Here is a 27,108-nt window from a genome sequence, read left to right on the forward strand (position 1 = left end):
CAGGTGGGCAGAAAATAAACAGTTCGAACGTTGGAGAGCAATAATAGATAAAAGGATCGTTTCCATTGATCAATGGTAACTCTTTGTCAGAAGAGACATGGAAAGTAGTTTATCCGAACGGCAGAGGGGGAAGTGATGCAATTTTATCGATTAATTAATTTTGCTTGGATTTTCGTAGATTTCTTTCTGGGTTCTTTCTCTTTGGAGTAATTGTGAAATTAAAATGATAGTAAGATTGTTTTTTTTGGGGGGAGGGTGTGGGGGGGGGGGGGGTTGGAGGTCATAGATTTCTTCTAGTATTTAGTATTTGATTCTTTCAAAATTAGTGAAAAGTTCTGTCGCCCATACGTGGGTGACGTGGCGATCGACGCGTTAAAAACTAAATTTAGTAGAATCGAAGAATCGTATCCGAAGAAACGTGAAGAAGCATGCGCTGCGCGTTTTTCAATTGAGAGGTACGGGGTGGATGAAACGATATCCGGGCGCAATCGTGGCCCCCCTCGCGAGAGCGAGGAAAGCTACATCGAGGTTCACGGGACCCTCGCACGAAATTCACGCACGGCTCATCCTGGCTTATTCCGGCTTATCCCAATCATTTCTGCCCCGTTCGTCTCCTTCCTGGTGCCAATTACGTCAAATCAACGTCACGGGACAATGGTTACGTGCGACGCGTGCACGCTGCAGGTACGTTTTACCAAGATGCCTAGGTAACCGAGCGTCGTATCGTCGAATCGATGTCGAGGGACGCTGTGGTTGATACCTTTTTTAATTTCCGACTACTGGCTGCTCTCCACCCCGCTCTTCCAGCCCTATTGAAAATTCTGGAACGAATGGAAAACGACGAAAACAACGTTAACCCGTTACGAAGTTTTCGCTCCGTTCTTTTTGGAGGAAATGAACGGAAGGCGAAGTTTTCGTTTGGTCGAACATTTGGAATAGAAGTATGTAACGGATCTGTGATTGTGCTTTGGACAATGTTTATACAGAATGAGATGGAAAAGAATTCCAATAAAATTGTATCGAATGAAAAGGGATTCCATTGGAACCGAATGGAATGATAGGGAATGGGAAAGATTTCCAATGGAATTAAATTGACCGAAATTGCATGGAATGGTACGAAATGCGAAAGAATTCTAATTGAAATTGAACGAAACTGCATGGAGGGAAAAGAATTCCAATGGAATTGAATCGAATGGAATTGAATGGAATCGAATGGAAGGAAAAGAATTCCATTGCAACGAAATTGGATGAAACTACATCGTATGGAAAAGAATTCCAGTGGGATCGAATGGAATTCTCCATTGTCATCATTCGCATTTGAAATTCTCATCGTAAACATTACATTCGTCCTTGAAAAATTTATAATCGCACGATACGAAAGCAACCATTTGTCACCTACTCAAAAGAAGAAAGTGATTCGCTCGCGTAACGAGGATTTATGTAATTGGAACTTTCCCGTCCGAGATCAATGAAGGAATCAATGGAAACGTTACTTTTGGCGATAGGGATCTCAGGACGGCAAGCGACTTTAAACATCGCCGTCCCCGACGCGTATCGAAATCGAATTCAAAGGCAACGGGACGATTTGCATAACGCGGTGTCACGGCCGCCCCTTGTTCCGTCGAAGGAACATCTGCATCAGAAAGAACACGGCGCAAAGTGGATTACGAGTAATGGATAGCTCGCGATCGGGATCCTATTAGACTGCTCACGATCCTGCCCGGCGATAACGTAATCGTCGATCTGCGCAGCCAGTGTGAAAACGACATACGTTCCTGAGATATTCCACTCAATTCAAATCAGAATCGACCGCGGACCTTTCGGGATGGAGGTGGCATGGTAACGGCGCGATCAACAATTGTCGTTCCTTTTTTTAATAGTTCGTAATACCGGTTTCTACAACATATCAAATTTTCAGCAAACGCATACATTGCGTCTTGATTTAAATTAAAAAGAATTCACATGAAAATCTGTATAAAATTTCGATATCGTTTTTCGTAAAATTGGCGTGGCCAATTTAAATCGAAATAGGCTGATACGATTCGTATTTAATCGCAGAACGATCGAACGAAGTTTTGTTGAAATCCATCGTTAAATAAATCCACGGAACAACTGGCTCGAAGCACGAACCGAACACGTTCCGAGGATAAACAGGCGAAGCCTCTCGAAAGCCGTCTGAAAAGCGTTCGTTAGCCGTCGGAGAGAGACGAGGGTCGGTCAAACATTCGCGAGCTGCGTATCCTTTGCACTGGTGGCCATACGAATCTAATTGGCACTAATTTCCTAGGACCTGTTCCTGCGTGGGTGAAACGCAAACAAGGAATACGGGGATACGCTCAATCGGTCGCACAATATTGACCCTCACGGGCTGCTACGCGCGGAACAGAGAGGAACGAATGGAACATAATACCTTCTCCACCCCCGCCAAGCAAACGAGCTGCCAAAGCGTTCCATTCATTCCGTAAGGGAGCCACGCGAGTATTGACAGCCGGTCATTAGAAGCACCGACGAAACGGAGAGGCGACCGTGCGCGACGTGGCCTTCTACAGGATCCTCTACAGTGACGTAAACTATGAACGCAGCACGATGGACGACGACTGAAACGGACAATGGTCGGTAGAGACGATATTGGCTCGATCGGGAGCCAAAGATATCGCAAGAAATTCGAGAGCGAAGTTAGTTGACAGAAAGTATTGAAAATTGAATTTTTGTTGCGGAGAGAATCTCCTTCTGAGTGGACTAATTACGACAGAAAATTGTTCGAAAATGGAATCTATAACACGTTGACAGCCAGACTGATAATCGTGAAAATTTCCACGAGGCTAACGTTTGATTTCTACGCAATCAGAAACGATGTAACCCAACATTTGTGGTAGTAGTTATTTTTGCAACTTTTTTTAGAGTACACCAATTCTATCCAGATGTATTTTCTTCGACACCTCGGCTTCAGAATTAATTTTTATTTAATTTTCAACTGATTTATACCAAGTGCAAATATACAGAAATATACAAGGTTGCGTAAAAATGCATAAAATTAAATTATTTTATTTACTTGAAACGTTCGTTGAAGAGAGACACGGAAGGAGGCAAGAAAAATCGGTAAAAAACTTTTGGCTCGCCCTGATACAACCATTGAAGCTTCGACCCCCTGTTCCAGGAGGCGAGCAGATGGACCAGGCTGCGATAAACCCCCGGAACATCCAATCTCGCGACTGTCCCGTCGAACCTTTCGATCGGGCCAATACGAACGTCAGTCAAAAGTCAGGAGTCGAAAAGCTGGTCTGACGTTTCCTAGACCCTGTCCCGTATCCAGACGGACCCTTTCCAGCGAACGGACGAATTCAGGGCTCAGGTAGCTGCGAAGCGTATCGCGTTACGAGGATTTACGAACCGATCCACCGACGGGAGGATTCGCGATGGGCTATTCGATCGTGGGTGTGTCGGTATAGAACGCGTCGAAGGTGCTTGATTCTATTTAAAAACAGTTAGAAACATTGGTACTCGGACCTGACTGGTCGTGATAGGTTTTTTAATGTTAACACCTGCCATAAGTGCATAAACTTCCGCGGTCTAGTTACGACTATTTGTCTAGTTGCATGTACCCGATACATTACGTCACGCTACTATCTATTAATAGGAGTAAATGTTGCAAGTCGGCGTTGCTCGTGCAACAAAGCGGATGGGTGGTCGGTCACAGTCGACTGGCCATGAACTGATACCAACGAGTAAGCATGACGGTGCAACAGTAGAAACCTCATAGTCAATGAGGCGTTCTAGGAAAGCTGAGTGTCACGGAGCGGCGTGAAACACTTCGCACGGCTTCCTCGTTACGTTATTGCACCCAACGCGTGCGACGGTCTTCTACGCACAGCGTACCTCACTTGCTCGAAAATCCTCAAAGTGTTAACCATTTATTTACTGAATTTTTCAAAGTTTTTAAGATCTAGCCGTCCATCTTGGTCTTATATCATCTTACAGAGTCGTCTCTAACAAGCTTCCAAAAGAAGAAAAGTTTGTGTTTCCAATCATTAAATTTTCAACAATTTCAAAAGTCGTAACTGGCCTTTGTCTCCACGAAGTAAAGAAATACGATTCGGTAGGGATAAAGTAGAGCCTATTTATGATACCTCTGTGACCAGATCTTTCACGATTCCAGACCCAATCAATCACGTCTCGATCGAGTCTCTCAATTCTTTCGATAGCATCTCATGTACAAGTTCCACGACCGTTCCACGAACTTTCCCCAATCCTTGAACTTTGGCGCATTATACAAGCTCACGAATCGTCCCGTGCGGATCTCCGTCCTCTAGCAGAGGCAGGATATGAATATTTCGGGAGCGTCGGGACACGTGGCCCCCGGGTGAATCGGTTGGCATTGAGTGCACCAGGGGGTGGACAGGGGACGGGGCACGGTCTCCTCTGTGAACGGGCCGACCTTTGAGCACCGTCGCGTAGCCTCAGCTCCACGCTAAGCCCTCCGTAATTGCCAGCATCACGGGGGATCCCCTGACGGTCCACGCGACTCTACGAATCGGCGCTACTGCGTTTAATTACACGTCACGTACGTTAAACTGGCGCGACGTCTCTATTATGCTCTGTCTCCGCGCTTTCTGCGACGTTCTGAACAAAAAAAACCGTTAACGGGGGGTTCCTCCCCCTCTTCGCTTTTTCCCGATTTTCGTTTTCACGAAGGGTGCGGATGGTGTTCGTTTTACTTCTCGAGTCGTGATCTCCGTCATCTTGACTCTTTCAACGACTTCATCGTTGGGGATTCTTCTTCTAAGGATACGTGACTTTTCGCCCATTTTTCAGGTCGGAACATTTTCGGACTTTTGTTTGGTGCATTCTGCCTTTATTTCAGGAGCATTCGATCGCAAACTCCACGGACATGTTTGAATCGCCTCGCTTCGTTTCAAAGTTCTAACGTTTTTAACGCGAAATGAACCCACCGTGTGAAGCGTTTGTGTGAAACTGGCAGGTCACTTTGTGGAAGCTATTTGCGAAACATCAAGGGTCGATTTCGATGAAATTCTGCAAAATGGAAGCGATATGGTAATATCCCAGACGCTTCCACCCGGCAGAAAATTACGGTGTTCGCGAAGAAGTTAACGGTGCACGTTCCGCGGCGGTAAAAGTTCGGATGAACGTCCGAGAGTCGTCTCGATTGTCTTTGCGGTCTCTCCGCGCGGCGAATATCGCAACGATGACCGCAGAATACCGACCGCACGATCGTGACGTCTCGGCCTTTTTTTTTTTTTTTATTTCTGCGACGCAAAACATTATACGACGTACCCCGTGCATCGTGGAACGTCGCTATTCTTCGATCTCGACGCTGCCTCTCGGAGAACGGTCGAACGATTTCAGAAACGTGCGTTGGCAGCCCTGCGACCGCATCCCATTCGTTTTCAGTTGTTCTTCCGGAGCTATCACGACTATTTTTTAAAGCTAACGTATTTGGTTCTAGAACGATACTTTCAATTGTTATTTTATCGTCAAACAGTTACGCGTCGGAGTTGGCCATACTTTGGTAAGATTGAAGAACGAGTTAAATTGTAATTAGTTGGATCAGTCGTTATAATTTGTCGTTTCAACGTGTTTAACACATTCGCTGCGGACGAAAATAAGTAGCCGTTCGCTGGGAGTTGCGATTATAATATTTTTTTTTTTTTTTTAATGAAAAATTTCTTACAAATGTTCTAATATGACGAACTTAATTATCACGTAATACGACGAACTTCACTTATTCGATTTTACCAAGAAAACGCAATGTTGCGTCGTGCAAGAGGCACGTATCGCCTGGCAAAGGAAACGAGGAAGGGAAACTGGAGAATCGCGACGAAACGTTCGCGTCGATAAAAGAGCAACGAGGATGCTTTTTCCCTTTTTCCCGTTTTATAATCCGCGAGCGGGAACGACGAAAGGGGTGCCCCCGTTATTGTGCGACATAATTTACTGTCTGCAAACAGACGGGGCGTCGATGTAAAACATGTGCAAACAGAGGTCGGATTATAGGAACCGTCTCTCTCCGATCCACGCCACCGGCTATGCCTCTGTCTCTGTTCGGCTGTTTTCTCGGTGTCGTTTTCGACCGAATGCCCGTGGAATAGGGATTTATTTCGAGCCGTGTAAAATGACTCGAGTTGAATTGAGTCGTATACCTACACGCCTGTGTACGTTACCCGACGAGAGAGGCGTTGACGGAGGTGCTCGCCTTTCTTCGGACCCGAACAAAACTGGTCTCGAGCGGGTCTTGAATTTCTCTGCGATTGCTTCTCTGAGCGCAGATTACTTCAAATAAAATACAACGATAGAAGAATTTAAACGAACGAAACGATTCTTTCCACCAGGTTTAACGACATTATTATAAACTTTGCAGGCTTCGAAGGCATCCTACTTCAGGCTCGAATGGTGTTTTCGTGAGAAGTAAAACTGATAGTGTACGAAAATTCCTCATAAAAACTGAAAACGCTACCGTCTTGCTCTCACACTTGTCACGTCAGGATAATCGTACAAAAATATCTGATCTTGGATTTGTGACAATTTAAATATCAAGTTATTATTAAAGTTATTATATACAGTGATCTAAATATTATCTATTAGTCGTTTGTGAAAAACTGACTGAATCAGTCATTGTTACGACACTTGTTGAAAACGTTACGTGATTTGGCAGCGAAGAAATGAAAATATTGAAAAAACGAAAACGATCAATTTTGTTATTTTCCGTTTGAATGAATCGAAATTGTATATAAGATGAAACGATTGCTCTACCGTCAGGCTCTACTGTGTTTATAGAGAACGTTTTCGACCTGCACTTGCTGGATTACGTTCGGCGATACCGAAGGGATGAGATCGGAGAGGGAGTACCAGATAGAATTTAAAGGATTTCAGGACCCTCGTTAGGATGCGTCGCAGACGACGGAGGATGAGTAGGCGTCCCTGTTTTTGCTGGTGGGTCGAGCCCTGAATTCATCGAGCGCGCTTTATCGGGGAAAATTCAATTATAACAAACGCGGACGCAGGCGCCGCGACGTCTGGCGTCGGCCATTGCTACGTTACCATGGACACCAGGGAGGAGACGAAAAAGGAGTTGAAACTGCGAACCTGTATCGATCGTCGCCACCCTCGACGCTTTTCTCGCGAAATTCTATCCACCACTCCCTCTCGAATCCTCTTTTTACCCTATGCGACCATTAATCTCGCAATCCTGTCGAGTATCGATCACTCCTTGCGTTAAGATCACGAGATGCTTTCGTTAATATTAACCCAACAAACATCGAAACCGAATCAGTCGTCGTCTCATACTCGTCACGTTAACCCTCTGGTCACATTAACCTTTTAGTCGTTCGAATTCTGCACGCTTTGTTACAGCGTCCAATTCCGACAACGACGGGCAGGCAACTTCGAAGGCGTTTCGAAAATATATTAGGTCTGAACTCACCCCTTTCACACGTCGAAACGTCAATACGTCAGCGAACGGGCGACGCTTAAGCCGATTCCGAGCGGGTCTCTCGGTTATTTGCCCGTTTCGGAATAATGCGAAGGCGCGATACGTGCGACAAGTCGGCCGAAATCGTGGATTATTCCCTACATGGGAAAGGTAAACACGTCCTCGGTCACCGGAGCGGGTAATAATGGACTGTGGTACAGGAAGTGGAACCGTGTAATTTATTTGACGTAAATATACGCATCCATCTCAAACTTCCTATTAGCGTGTTTACAGTTTACTCGGGCGTGTTAATTAGCGCTAGATTTTCAGACGTAGACAGAGTCGGAGAAAATCCTGAACATGGAATTCACCGATATTGTTTCTCTTGTTTCCCGACATTCGTAGGAATTTCCTAGAATTCTGCGCTCATTTTCCGTGTACCAAAATACGCGATGAAACGCGCAATAAAACAATCGCACCGTACGAGAAATCGCGTGATTTTCAGAAAACCGAAAGGATCGTTCGATTCGGCATTCTTTGTGCTCGCAGCTCGATGGCCGACGGAGAACAGCGAGAAGACTCGTGTTTTACGGTGCAAGAAATCAGTAGAAATCGATCGTCCATTATTCCGAGACGCCACGCTTGGCTTCCTTCCTCTGTTCCTTTTCTTTTTGCCAGAACCGAGATCCGTTCGGGCTCGAGTCCCCGGAAGAGAAAAAAGAAAGAAGAAGAAAGTATCCATCGAGTTCCACGAAAGATAGAATCGACGAAATTTCTTGTTTAGGGTAGGCTCTCGACATTTTCGAGACGATCGTTTCACGAAGGACGTCGCCGTTGTCGGATCCCTTTGAACGTGACGTAATCACTGCGAGCGATCCATCTTCGATGATCCGTCGGTTTCTTTCGGTCGAACTGACTCCATTACTCGGATCGATTCGTTTTTTCGCTTTTCGGTTGAGAAATATTTCCATCTTTATTTCAGACCAGTTTACGAATGATTTCTGAATGTTCGCACTCGATTTTCTCGAAAACGAAGCATCAAACGAAAAAACGTTATTCCTTGTTTTCGATTTATTTGCATATGTAGTATCACCCTTTCGCCACACCCTGTATACCAAAGAATAATTTTACGTAAACATTAATCCATTCGTTTGTTCGATACTTTCGTACGAGAGAACATCGAGATAAATGCGTGGATATTTTCTAATTAGAAAATAATTTATATTTTAAAAGATTAAATGAAACTCCTGGATACTCCTGAATACATTCATTCCGATTAACGTTAACATAAAGTATATTCGTTAAATCGAGCATTGCAAATAAACGGCTAACGACGCGGATACTTAATTCCTGCAACTAAATCCTAGAATCGAAAAGCCCGTATGTAGGCTGCCAGAACGTGAAATGTTAAGAGTTACAGCGACATTCGGAGCAGATTGTCCTATAATGAAATTCTCTTCCAATCCGTGACGGCGAGGGACAGAAGCATTTCGTAAGCAACGTACGACTTAATTTTCTCCAATATTCTTTTTTTTTTGTAACAAATAGCAGAGAAAAAAAATTCGTAACCCCGGAAATAGGCGACAGGTTCAGCCTTTTTCCCCCGAGTCACAGCGAGCGATAAGTGGTAATTGATTTCACGCCCCTTGATTTACGACCCCCGGGCGACACCGAATCGCGCTTTTGGGGTAAAAGTCGGACGAATCCAACCCCATCATTCCTCGTATCTTAACTGTCGCATCGACATGTGTTACCCCTTCTGCTACCGTGGCCAAGGGTGCCACGCGAATTTCCATCTTTATCGGCAAAAATGCGACGCGCTCTTTTTACGAAACCACGTCACGTCCCTAGGTTCGATTCACGAAGATCGATGTCTCGTTACGATTCTTTCCTGCTACTACCGTTCACTGGTGCATCCAACTACGGTTAATTTTTCCCGCTTATACGCGTTTCTCGAAAAATCCCAAACGATTCCACGCGTCGTTTAAGACCGATCGCACACGAGCGCAGCAACTGATCAGTTTCAAACCACTCTGAAACTATGTGGTTGCACGCGACCGTGGATCTAGGTAAAACAAAGATAGTGGAGTAGGTAAAACGAAGATAGTGGAGTAGGTGAACCAAAAAGCGCAAACGGTTTGCGACACTAATTTCAAATCGGTTGCGCCCGTGTGCGTTCGGCCTGCCTGATCGTCGCTAAAAACTGCCGACGCTGCGGCTCACGTACGATTCCTTTCCAGTTTTACAAAAGAAACTCCAGATGAGCATCTTTCGGCCGCCTAAACCAGAACACCCTCCGAATAGCTGATAACCTAACCGACTAAGCGTGTCGTTTCGTTGCTCTAAACGATCTCTGTAACTGCTCTAACGACGTTTGACGTATCTCGCCCTCCGCGGAGCGGAGAAGCAAAAGAGGCGCGAGACCGTTCACGAGCATTAATAAAAATTTCACTGGTCGATGCCCACGGACCATGGATCCCCGCGAGCGTGCGCTGCGCGCGCTGGAGGAAACCTGGCCGGGACGTTGAGCAGGTAACTCTTTCGATTCGTGAAAGGGCACCCCTGATCTTTCCGGGCCGACGGCTCGGCGGGGCATCCAGTTGTCCCCCCCTTTTATTTTGATTTATTCGACGTTAACACGCTTTGACGCCCGTTGGCCCGTGACTCCGAATGCCACCGGGGCTCAACAGCGAATCTAAAACAGTGACGAGGAACAGTTATGCTTCCTTCGGATAGGTCTCTACGGATTCCTTCTCGAGCGTTATTCGGAAACTATGCTATCCTGGACAGATGGCCGGAGAGGTCTTTCGGCGATGGTTAAGAAATTTTGTTGCGCGCGATGGGTTCGGTGTGATCAGAGAATCGAGTTTTGGAAAGCGACGATTTTATCGTGCCCGGAACGCGCACCTCCCAGAAACTTTCACCCTCTGAAGAGGACCATAGGTTACTATGGAAGTACTTGGTACAGGTTAATTCCGCTCGCTATCGAGATAAATAAATGTAATTTGAGAAGTAGTTCCAGCCCTACCCATAACAAGCTAGAGTTCAAGCATTCCTCGCGTATAAACTTTTATGCATGGGGCGACCTACAGGGGTGCCATCGAGTGGACTCCACCGCACAAGAGGAACGTGTTCTATGTTACCGGGGAACGTAGAATTCTGCCCTCGCAACTCGTAGTGACCAAGAGTATTCTTTTCTTTCAACTATCTCGTATTTATTGCAATCTATTACGAAAACCAAATAGTAATGATCAATATTTTCGTGTTTGGAAAGATTGAACATGTAGAGATTTCACCCATTCGTTCATATCTTCTTTGTATAACTCGTAATTCCTAAGTTTTTGTCACAATCACCAACATATCTTATTGTTAGATTCTATTGCTATTGTCTAATGACTTGAATCTTTTCGGTCTGCGTGTATCGGATTGTCCATCTAGAAGATCGCTTGCCAGCGTATTTAAATGTAGTCTCTACAATCTTGCCGGAAAATTAGGAAAAACCCTGTATATTATTCCGGGCCTTAAATAACCAGTGTACATTTTCCTGAGTTGTATACCGAGTTGTCTTCTTTTTTGCCGTACGTTTTCTCCAGTTTAGTCCTCGGTCCAAGTCCAAATCCAAGCACGCCAAGATATTTTAGAGAGTATTCTCGAATAAAATATCTCTTACGAGTAATTTCGTTCGTTAAAAACTATTTACAGTCGAAAGTCCAAAAATTGTTGAGAGATCAACGGCTAATGGGGGTCAATTTCACGACTTATAGAGCTTCTGAATCGACGTTGCGTTACCTAGGTGTAAACAGGACCCTCCCACGCGATCGAGATCTCATAACGCCGTCACGTATGCCTCGACAGGGCAAGGTACACACCCACACACCCACACACACACACACACACACACGAAACACACGCGCGAAATGCCCAAGCGCATGTACCCGTCGGATTAGCGTCCTCTTTGGGCCGTTCACCTTTGATCCTCTGAATTTCGAAGGCGGATACGCGCTCGTAGCAGGAAGGACGAGAAAGGAAACCACGGAGGATGCATTCAGCCCGGATAATCCTCTGATTCCCCAGCTCCAATTCGAGCCATTCTGTTTTCGCCTACGGCCCTCTTTGCTGGCATTCAGCTACCCGAAGCTACGATCTCTTTTAAGGAATCTGTAACGCTATCCTGTTTGCCGACAGGATCCTCTTGATCTATGCCAAACGGATGTGTTTTCACGGTTATGGCCGGGAATTGATTCGTAATATCGCGCGGAACGACGGACTCTCTACCTTGGCTTAGCTTTGGCTTCGACGACAATTCCAATTATGGAAAATGGAAGATCGAGCGTTTAATTGGGAGTTGTATTAAATAACTCATACTTTGAGTTAAAGAAACTTTACTTTGGCGGACCTACAATTTTTAAGTGTTCCTTTACATGATCCTGTAGATTTCGGCCGAAAATGGTAGTTTTGAGGCGAGGAATCCACCGGCTCGGAAGTTACGAGCATTATGACGAACTTCCCTTGGTCGTTTCGCGCCAATTTGTTGTCCTTTCATTTCGGGACGACGAGCCCGTAATTTCCGTCGATTACAAACATTCTTGCCTGTGGGACAGGTCTGCCGAAATCCTTGTGGACCGTTTCTCACACGAGAAGCTCCCGTTTTACGACGAAGCCGTTCGGTTCTCGATTCAGCAGCCAGTCGCGTCTATCGTCGACGAAAGGATCCGAGAAAAGGAAAAGGAGATCGCGAAGAATGACCACGGCGAGCATGAATGGACAGGAAAGCGAGAAGGAGCAAAAGGAAAGGAAGAAGTTCCTGGAAGGGGCGCCAACGCGGCCCCTGGCTACCCTTGTCCCCGTGAATGGGGGCCACGATGCGTCATCGTTACGTTTCAATCTTACAGAGCGGGAAAAAAGAAACGAGAGGTGAGAGACAGAGCGCGGCGTAGATGGCTCTGGCTGAAAAGTGTCCAGCAGGTAGAGAGTCCCTTTAATGCCATTTCGTGCCATTTACACCTCGAGAACGTTCGTACGGGCCAGATCAAGGGGGTTTCTCCCTTGGATCGCATTGTCGAGGACGCCTATACACGGTGGCCATTGACGAAACGACTTCCCGTCACGCCATTGCTCGCAGCTCGTCGCCTTTCATTCGTCCACCTTTCTCGAGACGATGCTCTTATTCGATTACTCCTTAGGCCCAGAAGCTGAATGGTAAATAAAACGACAGTCTCTCGCTCCCAGAACGCGATTCTTCGCCCCCCTGCGGAAGAACAGGTACCTCGCAATCGACTTTTCAAGCCGGACACTGGCCGACAAGGTGAAAGAAAAATCGACGACTCGACGGGCTTTTCACTGTATTTATTACCCATCCTTGCTTCGATCGTGAATTTCTGTTGCACCGGACTTGGCCGTGGTTGCTAAAGAACGTCTTCCCAGACAGCGGAACTTTAATCTCCGAAACGTAGTCTTTGAGCCGACGAACTTTTAAGGGGCCACAGCAAAGCCACTGGAGTTCAAGACGGGTTCGCGTTTGCAGATGTTTTTAGTAAAAAAATTAGATCGATAGGAAGAGAATTTTACTCATTTATAAGTATATCTTTTGAAAGGAACTTGGAGACTTCATTGGACGATATTCATAGATGGAAGTCTAAACATTTTCAAAAGGGCACGGTATAGGCACACGAATCTAAGATGAACCAATCCTTGTCCAGTCCTCTGAACAAAGAATTTTACTCGTTTGTAAATATATATATCTTTTAATATATCTCTAGAATCGCTTCGGTGTCTCGTTTGTTAGAAGATTAATAGAAACAGTTGAAATATGTTTATCGAGCACACCGCTTCGAATTCAAACACTTCAAGCCCGACAGGAGTCGATGGAACGGATTTTTTTTCAAAAACGCGTCAACGTGTCCGTGCACAAATATGATCGATGGTCATTGATGGTCCTTGATCCGTGTAATTCGCATGCGCAAGAGGATACGAATGGCCTTATTGTGCCGCTGTCGGTTCCTTCAACGACAGCTCTGACGGATCTGCTCGATGCTTTGCGCATTTTTGGAAAGTAAAATAAGGCGGACGTTCCGGACCTGTTTTGCCCTGCTTTCTCGTGGTGAATTTTGATGGAAAGGCCCAGCGGCGCGATTCCACGCCGATGCAAATGTCGGTTCCGCTTCCATTGCGCCCATCAAAGAGGAGAACTATGCGACTTTTGTATCATTTGGAAACGGACGGCTCGAGGGGAGACGTCGATTCGCCGCGAATAACTGGATCATCGTTTCCGCTGTCCGATTTCTTTTATTTTCTTTACCAGGTGCTCCTATTCGACCTTCCTCTAATTTTCGAAACAACGAAATTCTTGCAAACAAACGTTTCCTTCAACTCGCAGCACGAGTTATTTGACACTGAACTTTGGTATTACAATTCTTGTATGTAATATACGAATTGCACGCAATTGTTTCGTGCGTTGTTCGATTCAGTCCCACGTAAAATATTTTTGCGTTTAATCGAAGAAAGTGTCTTTGAGATTGTTTGGTCAAAAATGACCACAGTTCCGATCGTCTCGTAACCTTCAAAACCTGAATGTTTGAAATACAATTGAATAATTGAAAACGTATAGCCATATCCGTTCAACTTTTAGTATTTTTCTGTCGGCTGCCATAAGCTTCCTTTCAAATTTTACGAAAAATCACAAAATTCATGTGATCATATCTGACAAACTAAAGGGTAAATTGAACCCATATTTCGCACAGATGTGTATCAAGATGTACATTTTAAGTTTCCATTTGCCATTTGCTGTTCGGACCCAGTACAAAAGTTTAGATCATTAACCAAGTACAAATAATGTAACAAACACAGTTGAACAAGTATCGATACTTAAAACGCGAATAAAGATTGATTCTGTATCGAAGAATAAATCCTTCAGTTGCATTAATAATTTAATATAAAATTCCCCCCTAACAGAGTTTAGTTTATGCACGATCAAAAAAAAATAAATAAATAAATAAATAAAAAATTAATAAATAAATAACGTGGACAGTAACGAAAACAGTTTCATTCGCGAGAGCCGAGGGGCTCGTAAAATCGCGAGCTCCGTCGGTCGGTGCTTCGAGTCTAATGGAATATGATGTCAAATCTGCTGCGGCGCTCGGCGCAGTAAATCTCGATGAGTTATCGTCGCTTAAACGACTGTGAAATTAGCGGTTTAGCGAAACGCGTCTTGGAATCTTCTATGCGCATCGTAACTGTCTCCTAGGTGCTAAATTTCGCGCCTGGTCCGTCCCGAGGTTAAATTTTCGGCGCGGGAGGATACAAGAAATTCTGATATTCGAGATCGAACGGAATCTTTATTTAACCACCTCTACGGCCTTTCTTCCATTTCGACATTTCAAATTTTACCCTTTCACGTGGAAACTAAAATCAAGATACATAGGGTGTTTTCTAGGTCACCGATTCGGACGTTGACGAAAACTTCGTTCCTATAACGGGAATTCTACTGTATATCTAGAAGCACGCACGGTTGGGCACGGTTGGGCACGGTTCCTATCGAATGGCAAACAGAAACAACGAACGACAATTTCCCATGCGACGACAGGCGTGACGAGTCGAATCGCTCCGCGCGGAAGATTGTTTCGAAACGCGGTTCGTTAATTCGTCGGCATTCTATCGCAATTCTCCCCGTCGGTCCGAGCAGCAGCGATCCACGGGCGGTCTCGAAGGGCCCCAGAAGTGGAAGGGTTAGGTGTGTGGCCCTGTGAGCCTCACGCGAATCGACGGATCTCAGCTTGACGTCAAAATAACCAAATGTCAACAGTGTCGCGCGTCAACGGGGTTCTTGATCAAATTACGAGCGGAGGGAGGGAAAATGTACAAGGTGATTCCCGTGGCGTTGGCTTTTTGTCAATTAAGTAACGCAGCTGCGCCTGTACACGCGCATTCGTCGAAAAAGCCGCCCCGCGAATTGTAACGTTTTCAACAAGCGTTACCGGGGGAAAAGAAAACGAAAGGAGGAATGGCCGTTCGGCCTGTTACCATTCACCAGAGAAATCCGGGCTGAAACTGACCGCCCAACGGGCGCCGGACTCACGGGCAATTTTGCTATATCCCTAATTTCGCGGACTGGACACTGGACGTTGCTTAGAACCGACCCTTTGTCGCAAGTGGTTCCGTTCGATTAGTAGAAATTCCCGGTAGTAATTTATTTGCTACGTTAACACTAAACGTACCGGCACTTTACATACATTCTTGTCACGAGATCGTGTTTCGATCGGTGGACGCATCGGTCGAACGAATAATCTATCGATGTGTTCGACGTTGTTTGGCCGGCTTCGCGAGATCTCGTGTCGCGTTTATGTAACTATCGTGCGTGCGAATGTGTTGCGTCAGTCTTCTTATACTTCTTCCTATTTAGTATTTCTCACGCGTCTAATTTATTCGCCACCCTCGACCATACCGAATCCTACAATCCCAAATTCTGTAATTGATATGCTAAAATTCGTAGATGTAAGCGTTCGAATACTTTCGTTAGCCACTGTATTGAAAGCCTAGCGAAGAGAGGCTGTCGACGTGAATTTCCATCAACGCCAGACGACGACAAAAGTCGCAGAGGGACGAACGCACCGTCGGCACCAGTCAAAGCGTCGTTTTACGCGCGTAACGTTCAGACGACTCCTGCCTCCGTGGAAGTCCAAACAGTTTTTCGTCGTAATAAAAACCGCGCTTACGCCGATAATAAAAGGCACCGTGGGCACGGCTGATGTTTGTTTCTCCTGCCAGGCGTCTCTGATGTCTGCTGGTGCCCGATTAATGACGCTCCTTCCGCTTGTGGGAAACGACGACCGTTTTCCGCGACATCGGCACCTTCTACCGAGAAATCCTTTCGCCGCGAGATCGTCGAGGGATCGGGGCGATCCATTTCTAAAATTACTCGCCTGAAAACGTGTTACGACCACGTCGAGCATCTAGGGTGAGGTCCGTAGACGTACAACCGCCGATCGACTCTCCTCAGGCATCGCGTGTTTGAATATTTTGGTTGTTGTTGCGTTAGGAACGCGAAAGCTCGGGTGCGTTTAGATTTTATATTTGATACAAAGCCGTAGTTTTATCTATCGCTGGACTGCAGATATTTACGCAAATTCATGTTTTCTCAGGCGTAGAAAAAGAATCGAAGCTTGTTGGGCCCTTCTGCTGAGACACTATCAGATAATGAATTTTTTGTTTTCATTTTTCCAATGTAAATATATTAAATGAATCTCAAATATTTTAAATGAATTTTTTGTCTTCATTTTTCCAATGCAAATATATTAAATGAATTTCAAATATTTTAAATGAATTTTTTGTTTTCATTTTTCCAATCCAAAAATATTAAATGTAGAAATTAATTCTGTGATTTCATATTCTACAATTTATAATTTAAGTTTAGGTAGATGTATTTATATATTCGTTACTCTGTTACGTTTAACTTCTGACTGTTATCTTCTAACTGTTTCGAACAACATTTTCGAATTTCGTACATTTTCCAAGAAATGCGATAAAAAAAAAAAAAAAAAAAATCAATTTGTAAACCAATTTTACAGCGTTATGGCTCCTTAATAATATTTCACAGTATTCTATATTTTTCTTAGACGATTTAGATTTGCAGAAGCCAATGACCCGAGGTTATGTATCATTCTTTCACGGATCCAACGATTAACCGTCAGGATCCCTGGAAATCACGACCCCATGGAAAACGGGACCCAAAACGAGTACGAGCTGCCCGATGACAACGAGCTTTTCATGAACACGCCCTCGTAGCGGAACGAATGGAAGACGATTAAATATACTCGGAGACACGAGTCATCGCTAGCTTCCAAAATCGAGAGAAGAAGAGAAGAATACGCCGTAGCTGAATGGGGACGAGTCGAATTGGATCTGTAACATCATCTAATGTAGAAAATCCTCTTCTAGGTTAGAGACACTAAACTGTTACTAAATACGCAAGTTGAAGCGTTAAAAAAAACATTGTTCCGAGTGATTCGGCACCTAATCTCACTAATAATCAATCGTTTCTCCCGATTTCGTTGACAAACACTCCTCGCTCTTTAGTTTGACCTGCAAGGTCCCTAATGATTCCAGCTATCGTAATCGTCCGTTTTACATCGAGTTTAACTTACAGAAATCTTTTGTTACTCTTTAGTGGGCATCATTTGGGGTTCACGGTCCACCGTGGAGTGTCGGAAGATAAGGAGAAAGAAGCGAAAAGGTTCGAGCGTAGACGGGGACCGAGGGAAAGGAGATAGATTTCCACGGGGGTGGGTTTTTAACTAGAGGGTGCATCACCTGGTAGGACCATCCATCACGAAAAGAAAGAGGGGTCGCTAGCGAGGGAGGGAGGAAAGGGACGAGGCGTTCACAATTTGTCCTCGTCACGTTTAACGGGAGGCACGCAAAACGGACGAAAGGGGTTGCTTGGCCGTCCTGCACCCGGTTATAACCTCGTTACATCAACTATATATTATCTGCGCCTACGTAACGGGGAAGCTCCGTGCCGCGTGTCCATTAACTCCTCGTCGCAGGATATTAACGTTTTGTATATTGTGCACAGCCGTCGGCGGGGAGGAAGAACGGGCTCGTAAAGCGCAGCCGGTGCTCAACTGTCCGCCTACGTAAGGTCTCCTCAAGCTCTGGCAGCGTGCTCTCTGCGAACTTGCGGACCCCTTTTTCACCTGCAAGACGAATCGTCGAACATAGGAATTAGGGGCTGCTATCTGATCGCCAAGGCAGACATTATACTATGATGTTTAATCTGATTCCTATGCACCACTTCAAGAATATTTGGATCAAAATGGCTGGGAAATCTTGTAACCAAGAAATGATTCTGGACTAATTAATAGGAACGATAACACTTCTCTGGTCTGGTAGAAGGCCAAATATTAAATGTTTTTCGTGATTCTTTCTTTTTTTTTTCTTAAAGAAAATTCTTTCTAAAATTCACTCAAGTTTTGACAACTTAAAGAATATTTTAGGTTGGCTTTAAAATTCATTTGGCTATATTTTCAATTCGTTTCACGTAGAAATTTAGGTGTTCTGTTTCTTCGGACTCACTCTGTATATATAGCCTGGTAGTTTAATAAATATCTATTTACAGAATTTCAATCAATCGCTTCATTTATCTTAAGAAAATTCCCCAAATATACCTATTTTTACCTGCTCTCCAGAAATGGTTGAATATAGAAACACAGAATGAATGTTTATACCAAATTAGAAAAAACAAAAAAGTATAGCTGTACACCGAGCTTGCCAACGATCTCCACCGGTGGCTTTCCACTCAGACGTCGGCTCGACGCTAGAATTCAGCCCAAACAAAAATCTGTCTCGTACAATTTGCGTTTTGAAACAGGTTATGAACCGGGGGGGCGCGTACGTCAAGCCCGATAAACGTAGTTGGCAATCTGGAGCCCAGTCAGGCCAACATAAGGCCAGGCGATAAGCCGCTAGGCGCAATTAGAACGGGCAGCTTTATTTCCCTAATTCTCGTTTTAATCAAGCCGATGCTGTGTTCGTGCCAGGGCCGCCATTGTTTTCGTCGGGCGACGCACCTTTGTGCCCCTCGACTGAATGGACCCCCTTCGGGACCTCATAATCAGCCGTTACGCGCCTTTCAATTACACCCACGTTAAACCGTTTAAATGGCACCGTGGTGGGTACCTTCTTCGGATACTTTTTGATCCCGGGTTTCGTTCCAATCGGTTCACAACCGAGCTTCCTTTCACCCGATGATGGAACCATAGGCCTGGAAATGTCAGTTTTTATTCTCGGTCCATTCCAGTTACAGGTAATTGCGTTTAATCGAGGCACCGTCGAAGGGAATTCCCGCGAACGGTGTCCTGTATTCCTGCGATGCCTGTTTCGAGGTCTTCGGTGTTTTAAGGATCTTCCGATACCTCGAAACAATAGATTGAATTGAAACTCTCTTCTCTTTTCTTTAAAGCTCTGTCAGCCGTGTTTGTATCGAACGATTTTCCCGGATTACGGTTGGAAAAGTTCAAAAGAAAACCGACCAATCCATCGATCATTTGTTTGACTTTCCACGCGTGCTCCACGCCGGAAATAGAAAATACCGTCCCGTGTCTGTTTGCCGATCCTGTTTGCGCAAGCTGACCCTTCGGGACCTCTTCACGGAGGTTGTCGAAGAGTTCTGAAGAGGTCCTCCAAGGATCGAGGACGCAGATGTTTATTTTGACGCGACAAGCTGCTTCAGGAGTCACGAACTCTTCGAGTGAACCAACACGCTCTCCCCTTCCAATGTCCTCGTTGCAATCTCGTAAGCATCAAGAGAAAATTTTAGTTTGGGCCCGCAAGGCCCAAACTGGCGTCCAAGCACACGACCCAAAAACAGTGTTTCAAAGCTGGAAAATTACCCTGAACGCAATAAAAACTTTCGTAGATCAGCGTTTGAAGAAGTCGACTTGGGTCCTAGAGAGTCTGAACGTGGCCTCGATCTAGCAGTGTGCCTAGCCGCGAAAAATGGAATGGAACCGAAGATGGAAGGAGGGGAGTAAAGAGAAAAAAGACAGTGGATCGGAAGAAGCTTCCATGGAGAGGCTCGATTACACGGTTACTTTGTCCCCGTGAATGAAGGTGGACGCTGGTCACGGTGATCGTGCATCGACGAGCAACAACGAGAACAACAACGAGAAAACGGCAACGGAGCATCGGACGCAAAACCGCACAAAAGAAACTTATCCGTCTACGCCGCAACGGTTCATATTATTCCCTTCTTCGTTCACTCCAGCCCTTCGTTTCATTTCTCATCTACTTTCATTAAATTTTCAACCTCTTCAGGAATACTGGCCATCATTTTCCTCTACTTGGTTTTCATTTTACAATCGATTTTTTATCTCAACCAATAAGTTACAAACCACCTTTCAGATAATATATTATGTGCCAAATAATATGTGCAGAATGGAGTATTGAAAGTGGATCAGCTGAATCATCTTTGAAATTGGAGAAGAATTTTTGGAATATTAAATTAAAGTCTATTTAGTAACTCTATAAATGCTCTTAATTTTAAATTTTAGTTTAAGGAAATTACGTTGTGCAAAATTAGCGGTTGAATTTCTGTAATTTCGATACACATGTAATGCAGTTTATATACATATAGTAATGCAATATATATATATTGCATTATATATATATTATACATTACATTACATATTATACATTATACATTATATATATTACTACATATATATGTTATATATATATATATATATATACATTGAAATTGCAAAAGTTCAAATAATAAATTTGCATAATTGTATTGAACTAACGTATGTGGTCATAGAAAGTATGTATACATTTAAAATTTTCTACATTTATTGTTATGGTTACGTGTAAATATTATGAAGCACCCGGTATATGTGAGAAGAAAACATAAAAAAATTATTCAGATTTAACGAAAAGTTCACCGATTCGTCCGTAGCTGATCGAATTATCCGGATTCGACGCGGTATATCGCGTCACCAATCGTTAAGTTGTTAATTTCGCAATCGATTCTACTTTCAATTTTTACAGCATCGTCAGAATCGCTCACCGAATGTTTCTTTGTCCTCTGCGAAAATCTTGCGCTTCATTTAATCGTCTCCTTTCCATCTTGTCGCTGGAACGACCTTTCGCAAGCTTCGGCTCGTTTTCCCGCTATTTTCTCGTTCCACTCACTGGTCAGCGTTGTGGGTAGACGCAATCTATTTGAAATAAAAAGAATTAATTTCCTTGCATAATAATTTGAATAAACTCGAATAATTCTACTTGCAAATTTTACTATTTATTTATATAACCAATGAAACACCATCGAAGTTACGAATCGTAAACGAAATGGATATCGATCTTGAGCATTGTGCTCGTAATCGTCAATGCGCAATATGGCTTCTATCGAAGGTTCTAGAGAGCGAAATAAAAGTCACTACGAATGCAATTTCTATGGTCAATACTAGTGTATTAATGTAGGAATGAAGCTAGCTTACCAATTAAAAGCGTTTTGAAACACATTTCGAATGCCGTCACTGTATCGTTTCTTTCAATCGCGTGTTCAGGTATTCTCTTTGGTCAAACGTATAAACGACTAACCTCTCGTCACAAATAATTGGCCGGTTCTCACTGTCGCTAGGCGCATTCTTCGAAGAAACTTCATCCCCTCTTTGTTGGACGTATCTATACCGCACTCTCTCTCGCACCTACGTATATGCCCAATGCAGACGAAAAACGGCAACGTTGTCGCGTGCCGGGGCGGTTGGCACCGCCGAAACTGTTCGATCGAAGAATCTTCCGATTCGTTTCGAACTAATGTATTTTTCCGATCGACCAAGCAACTTTGTGTGTCGCGAATTATAGTGGAAATCGTCTCACATTTATGTAACAATGATAACGGATCTAAAACGCGAGAGTTTCTTAAATTTGTGATTGACAAGTGTAACCTTTGTGTAAAGTCCCGACTAGGAGAGCAGGAAATCGTTCCACGTGAAATGGGGGAACCAGCGAGGACACTTGACATGATTTATACACCATGTTTCTTCGTGGGGATGCGCCTTGTAGATTCAACCACTTATTGGTAAGTTTTAATTCATTTACAGTTCTCTATCTAAAAATGAAATAGCATTCACGTCGTAAGTAGTATTAACAGAGTATTTATACTTACACCCGTACGACACTAAATTAACCTGTAAAATAGAGAATATAGTTGATACCCTAGAATCTAGAGTCTAGATTGTAACGATGGACTATACAGGGTGTCCCAAAAATGTTGTAACGCATTGCAAGAGGTGGTTCGGGAAGTGATTTGAAACAACTTTTTTCTTAACGAAAATGTTATCCGAGGCTTCGTTGAGGAGATATTAACGGAAAACCGCGACCAATCAGAGCGCGCGTATACCGTTGAGCGGTCATGGTAGCGACGACTACGCGCTAGGCGGCTGCGCTCATACGCTACCGCGGCCGCTCCACCGGCATACTCGCGCTCTGATTGGTCAGTGTTTTCCGTTAATATCTCCTCAACGAAGCCTCGGACAACATTTTCGCTAAGGAAAAAGTTGTTTCAAATCACCTCCCGAACCACCTCTTGCAATGCGTTACAACATTTTTGGGACACCCTGTAGAACGAATCGGTTTTGAGACACTTCTGGCCTCCTTGTTCGACCAAACCCTTTCCAATCTCATTACGTATTCAGATTTCGAACAGGAGATGTTCTTTGGGAAGGTTAGGTTCCAGTTTGTCGATTCACTACGAATTTCTTCGTATCGTCCAAGAGATATTTGAATAACAATAGGAAACTTATTAGGCTCCCGTTTGAATGCAGCCACGGCTCGCAATTTCATCGCGAGGTGAACGTCTGAAACTCTGAAACGTGTAACTGAAAACGACGAAATAGGAAATCGCGAAAGTCGGCTTAGGGGCCAGGATAATTCATAGAGGTCACGCACACGCCAGATGGATCCCGTGTTCTTCATTGCTCCGCATGCGTACATTTAAGTTAGTTGGACCTCTGCACGATATTTGCAGCTGGCAGACGTGCGTAAGAAACTGAACTCCTAGCACGTGCTCGATTCCGTGGGGCGCGTGCACGTAAGTGTCGGTCGAGCTTGCCTGTCGCTCTTCTACTAGCCACGATTTATACACGAACTTTCAAAGAAACTCGGATCTCTCATTAAAAAATTTACTTCGACTTAATTGTAGTTTTAAATAAGTAGTGTAGTTGTAATTATGAATAGATAGATAGTCTCAGCCAGGAGAATAAAAAGTTAAGGTTGGCTTGCGCGAATAAACGTGAATAAATTAATAGAAAATATTGTAATCGTACAAAGTTTATTAAAAGTCAGGAGCAAAGTAATATTTTTCCAGGCCGTGTCTGCTCGTTCAATTTTGCCAGATGCTGTTTCTTCATTCGTCAAATTGTCGCGTTTCGCCCGTTAGAAAATCGAACGAAAGGTTGTCGTTCTATCTGCCTAGTCGATGATGAAACTGCAACAGTTGTCCGATCGAGTTGAAATAATGTCCCGTGACACCGCGAATTCGCTTCGGCGCTCGCGAACAGTCAGCATTCGAGGCTGCCTGAACCGTTATCGTCTAACGCAGTGTTTCTCAACTTTTTTTTACCCAAATGACCCGTTTGTCAGATCCACTCTTTAATTAATCCTCCACCCCCTTCAATTTTTGAGAGTTTAAAATTGCGTGATAATCCCCAAGCGGTGGTGAGACGTTAATAAAGAAATGTGAAAGACACATGAAAAAAAAAAAAAAGAAATATTTATCACTTAGAATAATTGTACTGCGAATGTTTTGAAACTTAAAGTAATTTTCGTCTTCTCGATGCTTGCAACATGTATTTTATTTTGATTCGGATACGTTTATGCATTTGTACAGATCTTGTATATTCTTGTATGTTTACATTTGTCTTACGCAGTCTGCTTGTAATTTTAACTTAGCATACAACAAACTAGAGATACGTGAAAATGAAATGTTTCCTATAATTTTAACATAAGATGTAGATATAATACGTTACATGGAATTTAAAGTTTTTATGCCAACCTTGAGATAATTAATATCTGCAAAGTTTAATAATGTTTAGTTGTAATTTTTGAGAGATAATTTGGCTCTGATTTCAGATGTACGATCTCAGGTCACCTTATCCTAAAATTTATAGTCGGTGTTTGGGAAACAGCATTGAAACCCCATTCAACTAAATATGTAATTGGAAACACCATGATGGTTATCGCCTCCCAAAAGTAGATAGTGATCATAATCGGATAGTGTATCGTCGTCCACTTCGAGGTGTCAGTCGTCCATCAGGGGACGATATTGGCCACGTTGAGAAACAATGGTCTGGCAACTCGCAAGGCGTATCAGAGTGGACAGCATTGGACAGCATTTGTCAACCGATGCGCGTGGTCGGCGATCAACGTGACGAGACCTTGCGTGTGCCTCGTATGGATAGGATTACCGTATCGATATCGAATTATACGCCGTCTTGAATCGATACCGGTGGAAGAAAAACTCGCTCAACGTCTCTCCTCTTTGTGACAACGGCTGGTCGCGGTTCGGGGGAACGGGGGCGATCTCTCTTCGCCTTCAGTCGCACGAAAACGACTCTTTTTTAGTCCTTTGGAATCTCCTTCGACCCACTTTCTGTGAATTTCTTTTTAACTTATTACGTATTCTTCACGAGCAAACTAACAAGAATCTGTTTCTGCCTAGGTTGCATGCGGCTCTTCTATGCGATTGTTTCGTGCAGTATTCAATTTAGCAACACGTGAAACGCTATTATCGTAATGCCGAAAAGTTATCGTGCCCAACAGTTTCTCTAAACGAAATTGATCGCATCGTTCGCATCTTCGATCTTTAAACTGGACAAAAAGTCGCAGTCCAAGGAAATTTTTGAACTCGATCGTAAGAAAATACACGGTGTATCCTGTTTCGAGCGAACGAGTCCAGTTGCTTTCTCGAATAAATCGAAATCTGAATGATCGCTTTTCGAATACTCTTGATACTATTCGTTATATTGTACAAAATTCCGAGATACACTTTTTATAAGGATTTCGAACTACGCGATCGCACCACCGTTGACGGTTGCCGTACGAAAACTTAGCGAAGAAAAACGAGAACGAAGGGTGGGAAAGCGTGGAAAAAAGATGGAGACAGGAGAGGATTGAAAGGTCGAACCTGCAAAACAGGAAAATAGAGGCAGAGGAGGGGCCGTTGCGTCGATCCTGTTTCTTTCGCAATTTGGACACACGACACGCGCGACACTCTCCCTCTCCTCCGCTCTCGCACACACACACACACACACACACGCGCACACAGAATCGTTGAAATACTGTAGAAATCATTGGTTCGTAAATATAATCGTGGACGAGGGGTTGGATGTCGTCCACTCTGCGTCGGGATTGGCTAATTACAGTGCAGAGGGGCAAGGGTGACGTCACTGGGCGTGCACGAGCCACGATTGGCCATTAGCGAGGGGTGAACCTACCCTTAGGGATGATCGAACCCCCTTCCGTGCTCTCCGGATCTACAGGGTGCACGCGAAGTTCGGTGCAGAGGGGGTTGGCTCGAGGAGGGTTGGATACTCGCGAACTCCGTTGGGGACAAAGAGACGCGAGAGGAGAGGCGGTGCTTTCGCATAGTTAATCGATAACATCTCGTCCCTGGCCTGTTGTCTAGGCTTTTGTCGAGTTGCGAAAAGAAATCGAAACCCTGGCAGTTCTTCCGCGGGACTTTTTGGGGGCCGGGATGCGTCAGATGTTTCCAGCTCCCTTCTGTTTCGTTATTTTTCAACCTTGGTCCGTTTTGATCCAGGTCGAAGCGATCGTTGGCTCGCTCGAGGCCATTGTTTACCCTTTCTCACTCGCCCTGTTTAACACGCGTTTCAAACGGTAAATCGAAGATTCGTGGACGTATTTTGTCGTTAAGCAAATTTTTGGCGACCAAAGGTGATCCAGAAAGAATGCCGCGGGGAAACGATGTATATCGAATATTTCACGACCGTATGCTGATATGATAGGAATTATGCAGAGATCCCTTAATATAGTAAGTCGGCTCGTTTGTACACGTCGGATACCAGACACGCTCGTCTTGAAAGCTAAAGGTGCGGTGCACGCGTAGGGTTATCATAATAAATCCACTTTTCACCGTCCGTAATGTTTTCGCGAAAGCGGATGAAGATTCGAATATTCGCTTTCGTTGTTGCCACCGTAAATACTATTTTCTCTTTTAAGACACGTGTACCAAATGCCCAACCGCGTAACATTTGAAACAGCCAAACGTCGTCACTTTGTAACGATAAAAGAGCGATAAAACGAAGATACAATTCAATAATAGTTTCGGATGTACGAAATCCCCGGTTTGGGAACTCGTTTCGAACAAGCTCGACATTCACGAGATAAAAATTTCTGGGAACTATTGCGCGTCGATTTCGACCATCGACGCCCCGTGTCGCGCGCACCGTGTTACGTCCTCGGTGCGTACAAAGAAGTCCCTTTAAAAAAAAAAAGAAAAAGAAAAAAAAAACAGAAAATAAATGAGAATACGATAAAGAGAAGAATGAACTTCCTCCCTCCGAGGTAGATCTCGAGGAGATAGCGATTACACACGGTAGAGTGTACGATGCCAATAATCCCAGGAATGAGAGCCGAGACGAAGAAACGGAGGGAAGGTAAAAAAAAAAAAAAAAAAAACGAAGATGAAAATGAGGTGAATGGCTTCGAACGATCGCTGACAATGAGGAAGACGTGGACGGCGGTGTGCGTGTATCGTTGGCGGGTGTGCCGGAGAGTATCGCTTTCTAAGGTTAGGGATAATCCGCTTACGCAGGCTTGGCCCTGTCGTAGTCGTCGTTCGCGTCGTCTTTGGTGGCATTGTTGCCGGCGTTTTGTGAGAAAACAGCATTTTCGACGCTCGAGGTGGTGACAAGAAGAGGGCTTAACTTATCTCCGTCACAACAACAGCCTGGTCCGTCGTTCCGTTCACGTGGGAGGATTCTCGTTGCGCCGCGCAATGCACCTGATGCAACGGCTACTGCGCGACGAATCCTTGGCCGCACCTGAGAACGTGTCCAGGGAAACGTAGAACGGAATTTTTCGTGCTGCACGTTGGCCCATTTTTATCGAGCGTCGAAGAAAGAAGCGTATCGGTTAACATTAGACTGGAAGGATGTTGAGATGTG

At 44.4% G+C, this 27,108-nt stretch overlaps 1 long non-coding RNA gene across 1 annotated transcript; it reads right to left on the reverse strand.

Moving 5' to 3' along the window:
• Window positions 1-17,599: 17,599 nt before the first annotated feature.
• LOC128887042 (uncharacterized) lies at window positions 17,600-21,547 on the reverse strand. The gene is made up of 3 exons (XR_008459959.1): window positions 21,418-21,547; window positions 20,988-21,138; window positions 17,600-18,117 (listed from the first exon to the last, which is right to left on the reverse strand). It is a non-coding gene; the product is annotated as an uncharacterized LOC128887042 (long non-coding RNA).
• Between the last annotated feature and the right edge of the window lie 5,561 nt (window positions 21,548-27,108).

The sequence above is a fragment of the Hylaeus anthracinus genome, unplaced genomic scaffold (genome assembly GCF_026225885.1).
Source record: "Hylaeus anthracinus isolate JK02 unplaced genomic scaffold, UHH_iyHylAnth1.0_haploid 11985, whole genome shotgun sequence".
NCBI classification, from domain to species: Eukaryota; Metazoa; Arthropoda; class Insecta; order Hymenoptera; family Colletidae; genus Hylaeus; species Hylaeus anthracinus.